Consider the following 12329-nt stretch of genomic DNA (forward strand, 5'->3'; position numbering starts at 1 on the left):
GAGTGTGTTTTAAAGGATGCTGTACATTAAACTGGACCAGAACCAGCTGCTCTGGCCCGTTCCAGCGTCCCTCTGATGAGGGTCAACACCGCGGTAGCTACAGGTCCAATCATGTCCTTGGCCTCCAACACAGGAGGCACTGCGTGACATGCGAGTTTGATTCGTCTATTAATAGGAGAGGAAAAGCTGCTTGGAGGGTTTTCAGGTGAGGAAACCGCAGCCTCTTCTAACACCTTCAGTCAGAGCGTGTCTATTTCACGTTTATCAGAGGAGCAGAGACTGTCTTCACATCCTGCTGCAATTACTGTTCGAGATATACAGTATGCTCTGAAGTCTGTTCTAGATCTACAGTCTGCTCTAAATCTAGTCTGCTCTAGATATACAGTCTGCTCTAGATCTAGTCTGTTCTAGATCTACAGTCTGCTCTAGATCTACAGTCTTTTCTTGATCTATAGTATCCTCTAGATCTAGTCTGCTCTAAATCTAGTCTGTTCTAGATATACAGTCTGCTCTAGATCTAGTCTGCTCTAAATCTAGTCTGTTCTAGATCTACAGTCTGCTCTAGATCTACAGTTTGCTTTAGATCTACAGTCTGTTCTAAATCTAGTCTGCTCTAGATATACAGTCTGCTCTAGATCTAGTCTGTTCTAGATCTACAGTCTGCTCTAGATCTAGATCTACAGTCTGCTCTAGATCGACAGTCTTTTCTTGATCTACAGTATGCTCTAGATCTAGTCTGCTCTAGATCTACAATCTGCTCTAGATCTAAATCTACAGTCTGTTCTAGATCTACAGTCTGTTCTGGAGCTACAGTCTGCTCTAGATCTACATCTACAGTCTGTTCTATATCTACAGTCTGTTCTACATCTACAGTCTGCTCTAGATCTAGTCTGTTCTAGATCTACAGTCTGTTCTAGAGCTACAGTCTGCTCTAGCTCTAAATCTACAGTCTGTTCTATATCTACAGTCTGCTCTAGATCTACGGTCTGCTCTAGATCTGTATTCTGCTCTAGATCTAGTCTGCTCTAGATCTACAGTCTGCTCTAGATCTAGTATGCTCTAGATCTAGTCTGCTCTAAATCTAGTCTGTTCTAGGTCTAGTCTGTTCTAGATCTAGTTTGCTCTAGATCTACAGTCTTTTCTTGATCTATAGTGTCCTCTAGATCTAGTCTGCTCTAGATCTACAGTCTGCTCTAAATCTAGTCTGCTCTAGATCTAGTCTGTTCTAGATCTACAGTCTGCTCTAGATCTAGTCTGCTCTAGAGCTACAATCTGCTCTAGATCTAAATCTACAGTCTGCTCTATATCTACAGTCTGTTCTACATCTACAGTCTGCTCTAGATCTAGTCTGTTCTAGATCTACAGTCTGTTCTAGAGCTACAGTCTGCTCTAGCTCTAAATCTACAGTCTGTTCTATATCTACAGTCTGCTCTAGATCTACAGTCTGCTCTAAATCTAGTCTGCTCTAGATCTACAATCTGCTCTAGATCTAAATCTACAGTCTGTTCTATATCTACAGTCTGTTCTACATCTACAGTCTGCTCTAGATCTAGTCTGTTCTAGATCTACAGTCTGTTCTAGAGCTACAGTCTGCTCTAGCTCTAAATCTACAGTCTGTTCTATATCTACAGTCTGCTCTAGATCTACAGTCTGCTCTAGATCTAGTCTGTTCTAGATCTACAGTCTGTTCTATATCTACAGTCTGCTCTAGATCTACAGTCTGCTCTAGATCTAGTCTGTTCTAGATCTACAGTCTGTTCTAGATGTACAGTCTGCTCTAGATCTAGTCTGTTCTAGATCTACAGTCTGTTCTAGAGCTACAGTCTGCTCTAGCTCTAAATCTACAGTCTGTTCTATATCTACAGTCTGCTCTAGATCTACAGTCTGCTCTAGATCTAGACGATGTAACATCCTGATGTCTGAGAAACACGAGGTTGTCAGCGGAGTGAATTCATCCGTTCACGACAACTGTACGAATTCTTCCAGCAGACGTCCGGCTGCGTTAATCAGCTGGAAAGCATCGTACGATGAATGTTCACTAAAAGACAAAGTTAACGGTTCCTGATCGAGATGCACGTTTTGACGTATTTTTGTACGAGTTTTCTTAAAACTGCAGAACTAATTACATGGCAGGAATTTGGCGGATAACAGAAGAATTAAAAGTATGACGAGTAGTAACAACAGAGAGGTCGATGTTATCTGTTCACTACATTTCTACATCTTGTTACTTCCTGCTGTTTTTAACGTTTGACGACACTAGCTGGACACGCTAGGCTAACACGTCTCCATATTTCATCTTATTTCACCACAAACTGACTCGGGTGACGTCACAACGACTTCTCTCCCAGTTTCCTGTTCGGCATACGTTCACTCGATTCTCCATGTTGCTCTTGAATGCACCACAAGAACAAAGTTGTCATAGGGGCTTCTGGGAAAATGTAGGCTTTTAAAAGTAGACTTTAAAAGAGTCGTTACAATGTTTATTTTCCGTCTTTCACTGTGTCGACTGAATGTTGTTTCATGGTATGGCAGCAGAACTACGAGCTGATGACATCACAGATAACTTTTCAAAATAAAAGTCTTGTCTGGACGGGATCAGTGTTTGTCGTCTATTTGAACGTGTGAACAGGAATTTCAAAAAACTTTTAAAATCCCCTCTGAGTGTGTTTGTGTGATTTCTTCAGTGTAAAATATATAAAATAAATTATTTATTGAATTTAATAAGTAGTTTAGTGCGAAAAACCAGAGAGCGCAGAGGAAGTCTGAACAACGACAGGAAGTTAATTTCCTACGTTCACTGAATGAAGTCTGGTAAGTAGACAGACGCTGACCTTTGACCTCTCTTTACAGCTGCATTCTAACTTCAGACTGGGAGAACATTTGATTGACAGCCTGGCGGTGGAAAGTTTTACATCTCACAAGGAAACACTGAACTCATCACAGAGTCACTGCTGCTACGGATTTTCACAATAAAAGAGAAACATCCAGGAAGTGAAATGTTAAAACTTCAAACCTCGCTTTAGATGCTTTTTTTTTTATATAATGTATTTTATGTATTTATGTTTCAATTATTTAATTCCATCTTCTATCTTTATTGGCAATCACATACAATCTGTTTCATTTATTTAAGTTTTAAATCATAATTTTATTTTTATTTATTTGTTTAGAATATTTTATTTGGTTTTAGTTTCATTTATTGACTTTATTTAGTTCTTGTTCTTTTAATTAATAATTCAATCACATTTACTGCTGCTTGTGTACATTTATTTTTCTTATTTCATGAATGGATTTTTACTGACTCTCAGGATCAATAACCTGATCATGTTTACATCTGAAATCAATCATCGCTTTTCAAAGTAAAAGAATTCAAAACATTGACGGGCTTTTATCGATGTGATCAATTCTATTCCAGAAGAAACTGATCGATTAAATCAATAATAAATAATCATATCAGTGATACATTGTTATTAAAGTCAACAATCTGACTACTTCTTGCAGCGCTGAGAGCTCCTCTGATTGGCTATCAGTCAGCGTGTGTGTGTGTGTGTGTGTGTGTGTGTGTGTGTGTGTGTGTGTGTGTGTGTCAGACTGATAAGCACATAGTTAGCCCTACTTTTCCTGGACTCTGCTAATAGGATTCCCCCGACACTCCCTCCCCCGTCCCAGCATGCAACATTCAATCCACCAGCACACAAACACACACTCACACACTCACACACAAACACAAACACACACACACACACAAACACACACACACTTATAAAACGGACAGAGATACACGTGTCGACACACCAGCGGTAACCTTACCTGCGTTTCCTTGCCGCTGCAGCGACGTCCCCGAGTTTCCGTGGAAACCTCTCTCCCTCTCTCTCTTCGTGTTGTGGAGTAACCTCGTTTTATCCTCCCTCACCCTCCTCTCTCTCCTCGAACACTTGTTGTCTGCAGCAGAGCCGGCTCATCGTGGATTTACTGACTCCTCTTCCTCCTCCTCTGGCTCCTCCTCCGGCTCCTCCTCCGGCTCCTCCTCTTCCTCCTCCTCCACTTCTGATATCCATCAATCAGCTGACGGCCCCGCCCCATTTCTTCCAGGCAGCTTGCCAGCCAATCAAACGCATGTCCTTCAGCCAACACATCATTATTTTTAAGATGTCATGATGGAAATGTTCATACTTGTTGACGTGATGATGTAATATTATTATCATTATTATGCAGCGGTCCATCAGAGGGCAGCGTGTAATTCACCGGCAGTCCACCAGAGGGCAGCGTGTAATTCACCGGCAGTCCACCAGAGGGCAGCGTGTAATTCACCGGCAGTCCACCAGAGGGCAGCGTGTAATTCACCGGCAGTCCACCAGAGGGCAGCGTGTAATTCACCGGCAGTCCACCAGAGGGCAGCGTGTAATTCACCGGCAGTCCACCAGAGGGCAGCGTGTCAGTGTGTCAGTGTCACGTTGCAGCAACCTCGAGGTTCGGTTTCAGAAAAAACTATCTGGTCAGAGTTGAGAAAAGATCCACATCACTTCCTGACTTCCTGTCAGAGTCCCGAGTCCGATCCAATCACTTGACCTCCTGTACAACGGGGCACTGACCCGGTGCCCTCTGGAGGCTGATGGCCATATTACATGCGTGATGGAGGAGTTCACTCCGTCAGCATGTTCGATATTCAATAAACATCACGAACACTTCATAGTTTATAAAAATATCTGAACTGTTGACATGTAATATTACAATACTTTTTTGTTGTTATTGAATCTCCTTAAAATAAAATATTGTGTCACATGGTGAAGAAGATGGTGATATTATTTTACTGCCTGTCAATCATCTGATCGGTGAAATTTATCAAACATCCTACAGCTGAAGATTAATGGATCAATAAAAACGAATCAATACATTAGTTGCTGGTCATATTTAATGTGAAATCATGTTTCTTCTCGTTGAACTCAAACTGAAATCTAAAGACTTCTTTTGATATTTGTAATTTTTTAATCATTATTTCAATTATATTTTTAAGACCGGATGTTAAACATTTAATGGAAAAAAAATTAAAACAAACAGTGAAAGTGAGACAGAAAATCACAGATATTCACATGAACCAGAACAAACCGAACCTGATGTGTTAACTGTAAGAATCAATCTCCTGTTGTTCGTTTCTAACATCAGTTCTTTTTATTACTATTTGAGGCTCCATTTCTAAAATCAGTTCTTTTTTATTAATATCTGATGTTTATCTCTGAACTGGGTCATTTTAAAGGTCGCGCGACCTTCTTCATCCCTGATCCTGATCCTGACTGATGGATGCAGCTTCATCTCGGACTATTTCTTCTGTTATCTCTGAATTTTAACCAATAAAACTGGATTACAAACATTAAACATGTCTACGCGCACTCTATTAGAGAGAGAGGAGCTTTTTTGGGAGTGCGTTTGACAATAAAACACGTTTCTGCTGCTTCCAGCTCCGACATCCGACACTCCTTTCTGAAAGGAGTGTTTTTAACCGTCCGCCCGGCTGCTGTCTTCAGTTAACATGGCTTCATGGGACATCCAAGGCTTTTTCAGACTATAAGGGTATATTTTACGGTTCGGCTTGTATATAATCCACTGAACTGCTCTCCCTTCTCTGAAATGTCGACTTTTCTAAAAACCTGCCCTTGCTGTTGGCACCGCTCGGCAGGGTGGACCGTAATTTTGAAAAGGCAGCCGTAAACACGCGGAGGCTTGTAAAAGTGGAAATTTTACAAAAAGAAGGTGCTGTAAAATGGAATAATATTTATGCCGAAGTAATGAGGAGATGTTAATAAATAGGAGATGACCTACAGTCGTATTCTGGCACATTTATAATTAATACAAACGAGAAAATATTTTAAAACCAGATGTTTTTCAAAGGATTTTCGCCGTAGACTTACCTCCAGGAGAGGATGGGATGTAGCGGGGTTTGCAGCTTCTAGCGACCGGTGCAGCTCCACAGCGGCACCGACGTGGGCTTTGGGGCACCGGGTCGGTCCATTTGACGGTAACGGTGTCGGTACAGAGTGTAGTGACGGTGACGGAGGAGGCAGATGTAACGGCGGGCTAAAGGAGTCCAAACGGGGACGGCTGGCGGAGTAAACTGCGCTGCATGCCCGCAGTTGGAGGTGAAGTGTCCGCTCCGCTTCTTCCGCTTCTTCCACCTTCTCTTCCGCCTCTTCCTCCTCTTCAGCAGCTCTTTTCTTTCTTTTTTAGGCGCTTGCTTGACATTAGTTTACGTTCTCCACGGCGACTTCAACTTCCGCATCGTTTGGGTGACGTAATGGCCACGTAAGGAAACGTCAGACCGGACTGACCAGATATATAAATAACACACACGATTCCGTTTTTACACCTGAGATTCAATATCAGTGACGTATGGAGGGTTTCCTCTGTTTAAAAAATATAACAAACGGATCGTTTTATTAAAACTAATGTTTAATATTTCAGAAATACATTTCTCATCATTTAGGAGTGACATGTGGTTGAAAGCTCCTGAAATAATAAGTCGACCTTGAGCCAAGATTCATGGTTCATAAAATCGATTTAAATATTTTCTTGTGAAACTTAAATTTAAATTTGAAATATTTCCCCTGTTTCCTGTAAAATGACGTTCCATGTTTATTTAATCTATGTTTTATAACATGAAGACCGTCTGTGGTCGAAAGCTCCGTTAAAAACAGGAAGTTCCACCTGAGTGACCATTATTTTCTCAGTAATTTGTCTTTGTGCTTGAAATCAGGGTTACTTTTATTTTGTAGAATTAAAACATTGTAGCTTCCTGTGGTCAAAAGCTCCAATAAAAACAGTAAGTTAACCTTCAGCCAAGATTATTATTATTATCTTTTTTTACAATATGACATTTCTCAGAACGATGACTTGTAAATGTAAATAAACCATTCAGAGCTTCATGTCCACGTGCAGTTTGAGTTTGTCTCCAGTAGGTGGCAGCAGGTCCCGCCCCCTACATCACCTGTCTGTCAGCTGGTCTCATCTTCATCAGTTAGTGTCTTCATCTTCATCAGTTAGTGTCTTCATCAGTTTCTGTCTTCTTCTAAACTCCTGCTATGTTTCTGCTTATTTGTAATAATTTTGGACTTGCTGTCTCTTTGATCAGTCAATTAATCAATAAATTTAATTTAATTTATATGAACTTGTTTTCACTGTTTCACTGCTTCTAAAAGTTTATTTTACTGCTCTGAGTACTTTTCATACTTTAAGTACACTTACAATGAATACACTCTCATACTCTTACTGTAGTACCGGATGTACTCAGTGTGTACCTGTAGAACCACTTGTGGTGAGCACATCAGTAAAACCTGAATGAAACGCAGACAGGTGGCTCCGTGAGGCCCCGCCCCCTGAGTAAGGCTTTAATTGGGACGGAGACAGATGAGGAGGACAGACAGCAGCAGACGACAGAGCAACAGGTGTCCTCGGCCTTTACACAGTAACTCCAGGTGTCCAGATGTGGCACCGTCACCATGCTGCAGGTGAACGACACGCAGCTCCTCGTGCAGCTGACCGAGTTCAGCTTCGAGCGGCGCTTCGACGAGCGAGGAGCGATCGAGTGGATGCAGCGGAACGGTGAGTTCACCGGCTCGTTCTTCTGGACCGGATTCACTCATTTAACCGTTAACAGACTTTAACCATCTCTGTTGGTCCCGATGAGGGTTTAATGTCGAAAACCCCAATAAACTGCGGTCTCCACTGTGCAGACGCTGCGTTCCCAGATCCATAAAAATGTCTTCCACTTTAAATTGCTCTGCTATTTTTAAAAGTACTGTTAACGTTTTAAACGAAGGCAGTTTGGAGACGAACCGGCTCCAGACTTGGTTCCGGCTCCCAGCCAGCCCACCAAAGACCTCTCCTTTCAACACACTTTCACTTTAACCAGCGGGAAGCTGCAGATTCACTGATGATGTGCTCAAACATCTTCTCTTTCCGTTTGATGAAGTGTGTTTTGTTGTATGTTGTTGGAGCCGAACTGAGGAGCGAGAGTCACTTAATCAGAATAAAGGTCAACTTCTACTTTATGAAGTAAGTGGAATCACAGATAAACTAGTCGTATATAAACGTGACGGTTTATGAATGGGATTTGGTAAGGCTCAGATTTAGGGCAGACATTTCTGTTAAAGCTATTTTAAATCCAGGTGAGAAACATGTTATGTAAGCACGTCGCACGTCGAAGGTTACAGGTGTGCCACAGGTGAGGCCCAGTGACGTCACTGCTGTATTTATGGAATGTGTTGAGATCTGGCCCCTACCACTCATGATGAAATATGAAAGTATGCGAGTGTGGTGATGTGATTTGACAGCTGATACAAGGGGGCGGAGCCAGGCCTCAGGTGTTTGTTTTGAAGTGATTTTCTGAAAATTTGGAACAAAATCTTAAAACTCACAAAATTCACAAGCAGGTAAATAAATCAATGGTAAATAAATCAATGATGTGACTGATTAATAATATGATCTGTAACCTGATGGATTATGTTTGTGTCCTCCTTCCTGTTCAGCGCTCTGTACGCCGCCCTGGTGTTCGGAGGTCAACACTACATGAAGCAGCGACCCAGAATGAACCTGCGGCGGCCGGTCGTCCTCTGGTCGCTCCACCTCAATCTCTTCAGGTAACACACACACACACACACACACACCTTCATCACACACACACACACACACACACACACACACACACACACACACACACACACCTTCATCACACACACACACACACACACCTTCATCACACACACACACACACCTTCATCTCTCACACACACACACACACACACACACACCTTCATCTCACACACACTCACACACACACCTTCATCTCACACACACACACACACACCTTGAGCACACACACACACACACACCTTCATCTCACACACCTTCATCTCTCACACACACACACACACCTTCATCTCTCACACACACACACACACACACCTTCATCTCTCTCACACACACACACACCTTCATCTCTCACACACACACACCTTCATCTCACACACCTTCATCTCTCACACACACACACACACACACACCTTCATCTCACACACACACACACACTCACACACACTCACACACACACACACCTTCATCACACACACACACACACACCTTCATCACACACACATACGCACACCTTGAGCACACACACACACACACACCTTCATCTCACACACCTTCATCTCTCACACACACACACACACCTTCATCTCTCACACACACACACACACCTTCATCTCTCACTCACACACACACACACACCTTCATCTCTCACACACACACACACACACACACCTTCATCTCTCACACACACACACACACACACCTTCATCTCTCACACACACACACACACACACACCTTCATCTCTCACACACACACACACCTTCATCTCTCACACACACACACACACACACACCTTCATCTCTCACACACACACACACACACACACCTTCATCTCTCACACACACACACACACACACCTTCATCTCTCACACACACACACACACACACCTTCATCTCTCACACACACACACACACACACCTTCATCTCTCACACACACACACACACACACCTTCATCTCTCACACACACACACACACACACCTTCATCTCTCACACACACACACACACACACCTTCATCTCTCACACACACACACACACACCTTCATCTCTCACACACACACACACACACACACCTTCATCTCTCACACACACACACACACACACCTTCATCTCTCACACACACACACACACACACCTTCATCTCTCACACACACACACACACACACCTTCATCTCTCTCACACACACACACACACACACCTTCATCTCACACACACACACCTTCATCTCACACACCTTCATCTCACACACACACACCTTCATCTCTCACACACACACACACACACACCTTCATCTCTCACACACACACACACACACACCTTCATCTCTCACACACACACACACACACACACACCTTCATCTCTCACACACACACACACACACACACACCTTCATCTCTCACACACACACACACACACACCTTCATCTCTCACACACACACACACACACACCTTCATCTCTCACACACACACACACCTTCATCTCTCACACACACACACACACACACACCTTCATCTCTCACACACACACACACACACACACACACCTTCATCTCTCACACACACACACACACACACCTTCATCTCTCACACACACACACACACACACCTTCATCTCTCACACACACACACACACACACACCTTCATCTCTCACACACACACACACACACACCTTCATCTCTCACACACACACACACACACACCTTCATCTCTCACACACACACACACACACACCTTCATCACACACACTCACACACTAGGGACCTACTAGAGACCCATAGGGTTAGGGTCTCCACTAGGGACCCACCTGGGACCCACTAGAGACCCACTGGGGACCCGTTAGGGTTAGGGTCTCCACTAGGGACCCACCTGGGACCCGTTAGGGTTGGGGTCTCCACTAGGGACCCACCTGGGACCCACTAGAGACCCACTGGGGACCCGTTAGGGTTAGGGTCTCCACTAGGGACCCACCTGAGACCCACTGGGGACCCGTTAGGGTTGGGGTCTCCACTAGGGACCCACCTGGGACCCACTAGAGACCCACTGGGGACCCGTTAGGGTTAGGGTCTCCACTAGGGACCCACCTGGGACCCGTTAGGGTCTCCACTAGGGACCCACCTGGGACCCACTAGAGACCCACTAGGACTAGTCCAGGAGAGTTTATTTAACTGAACAGTTGAAACTTTTCCTGCTCGAAGCCTCGTGAGTTTTTGGCGAGTTCTTCTCGTCTCTTTGTTTTCTGACTCCTCCTCAGCCGGTTGAACTGGCTCCATCCGCTGACCTTACCTCCACCTGGTCGCCCGGGCAACAGGTGGAGGTAAGGCTGCAGCAGAAACAGGTTTATTCAGAGACGTGTGAAGTGACTCATTTAAAATGTCCCTACACATATTTTATATTTATTAACGTCCAAACTCAAACACCGTCTGATTGGACAAGAATCTTTATTTACTTTTTGATTCTCAAAGTTCAAATTAGATTAAATTTCGGTTTAACCGCTTTATTTATTTATCTATTTATTTATGATTGATTGGTGTTTATCTGATGTATGAATGCGCCTGATTGGCCGCTGGAAGTCTCTGACACTTCCTGTTTACTTCCTTGTGACTTCACCAGGTGTGTTTATCTGAAACATTTAATGTTCCTCCTGTTTACTGATTGATATTTTCATATGAACCATTTTAATACGTTTATAAATGAAAACTCAACAGATTCATGTTTAAAATATTGTATTTATTGTGTGAAAAATAAAGAAGTTTTTACATTTGTAATTTGTTTGTTTTTATTGGCTGACAAACATGATGAGTCCTCATGTTCAGATGTCTGTTGGAACAAATCTAGTTTAATAAAGTTAGTACAAAACATTCATGTTAAAATGATCCCTGACAACAATGAGAAGTCAATCATCAGCTGGACTGCCAGTTTCTTCTTCTTCTCATTTGTTCTTCAGACTGAAACATCTCTGCTTTCAGAGAACTTTACACACATTAAAGAACCGATTTGGGTTCTACTGGTTCTGCTGCTTCAGAACATAATGAACGAACACATTTCAAACAGAACAAACCGGAAGTGAACTCACCTGCTGCAGGTACGAGTATCTCTCTGCTCCTGTTTCTTCTTTGCCGATTCACAGCTTGTTTCCTTCCGGGAACGCCCCCTCTGACTACACTAGGGTGTGTGAGCGCCCTCCAGAGGCGGAACTCCACACTGCACCGTCAGACCACGTCCAGACCACCATCAAGAATCAGTGACACCGTCTAAAACCGGAAGAGGTCACTTTGTATTATTCAAAGTAAAAGCCAGATAATTCACAGCTTATTAAACCGTCTGTTTCTTGAGTTTGTTTTCATTTGCTTCCAAATACAATCGTATATTTAATCAATCAATAAATTAAGCTTTATTTATAATGCTGCTTTCATACAAACACACAGGATGTGAATGTGAACTGTATAATACCCAAAGTAAAACTAAACTGTCAAATTATGACATGGGTAATTTAATAAATAATTGTTATGTTTAATATTTATAAAGTGCAGTACCTCATATTTCTGTAAGAACACAGATGGTTCTGAAACCAGCAGTCATCCATCCGGACCTGTTTATTCTGCAGTGACCCTTTAAAAGCGGGTTTTTATTCATGTCGTGTTTCCTGTTCCACAGTTGACTGTATTTTACTTTTTTTTTTTTTTAACTT

At 42.8% G+C, this 12329-nt stretch overlaps 1 protein-coding gene across 1 annotated transcript in view; it reads right to left on the reverse strand.

Moving 5' to 3' along the window:
- psda (pleckstrin and Sec7 domain containing a) overlaps window positions 1-4317 on the reverse strand; it is a 36612-nt gene extending 32295 nt beyond the window's left edge. The window contains 1 exon segment of the mRNA XM_069177268.1: window positions 3808-4317. The gene's annotated coding sequence lies outside the window, so the exon portion shown is untranslated.
- Between the last annotated feature and the right edge of the window lie 8012 nt (window positions 4318-12329).

This window comes from Embiotoca jacksoni, unplaced genomic scaffold (assembly GCF_022577435.1).
Source record: "Embiotoca jacksoni isolate LCO1_2020_lvr unplaced genomic scaffold, fEmbJac1.0.p SCAF_70, whole genome shotgun sequence".
Taxonomy (NCBI): domain Eukaryota; kingdom Metazoa; phylum Chordata; class Actinopteri; family Embiotocidae; genus Embiotoca; species Embiotoca jacksoni.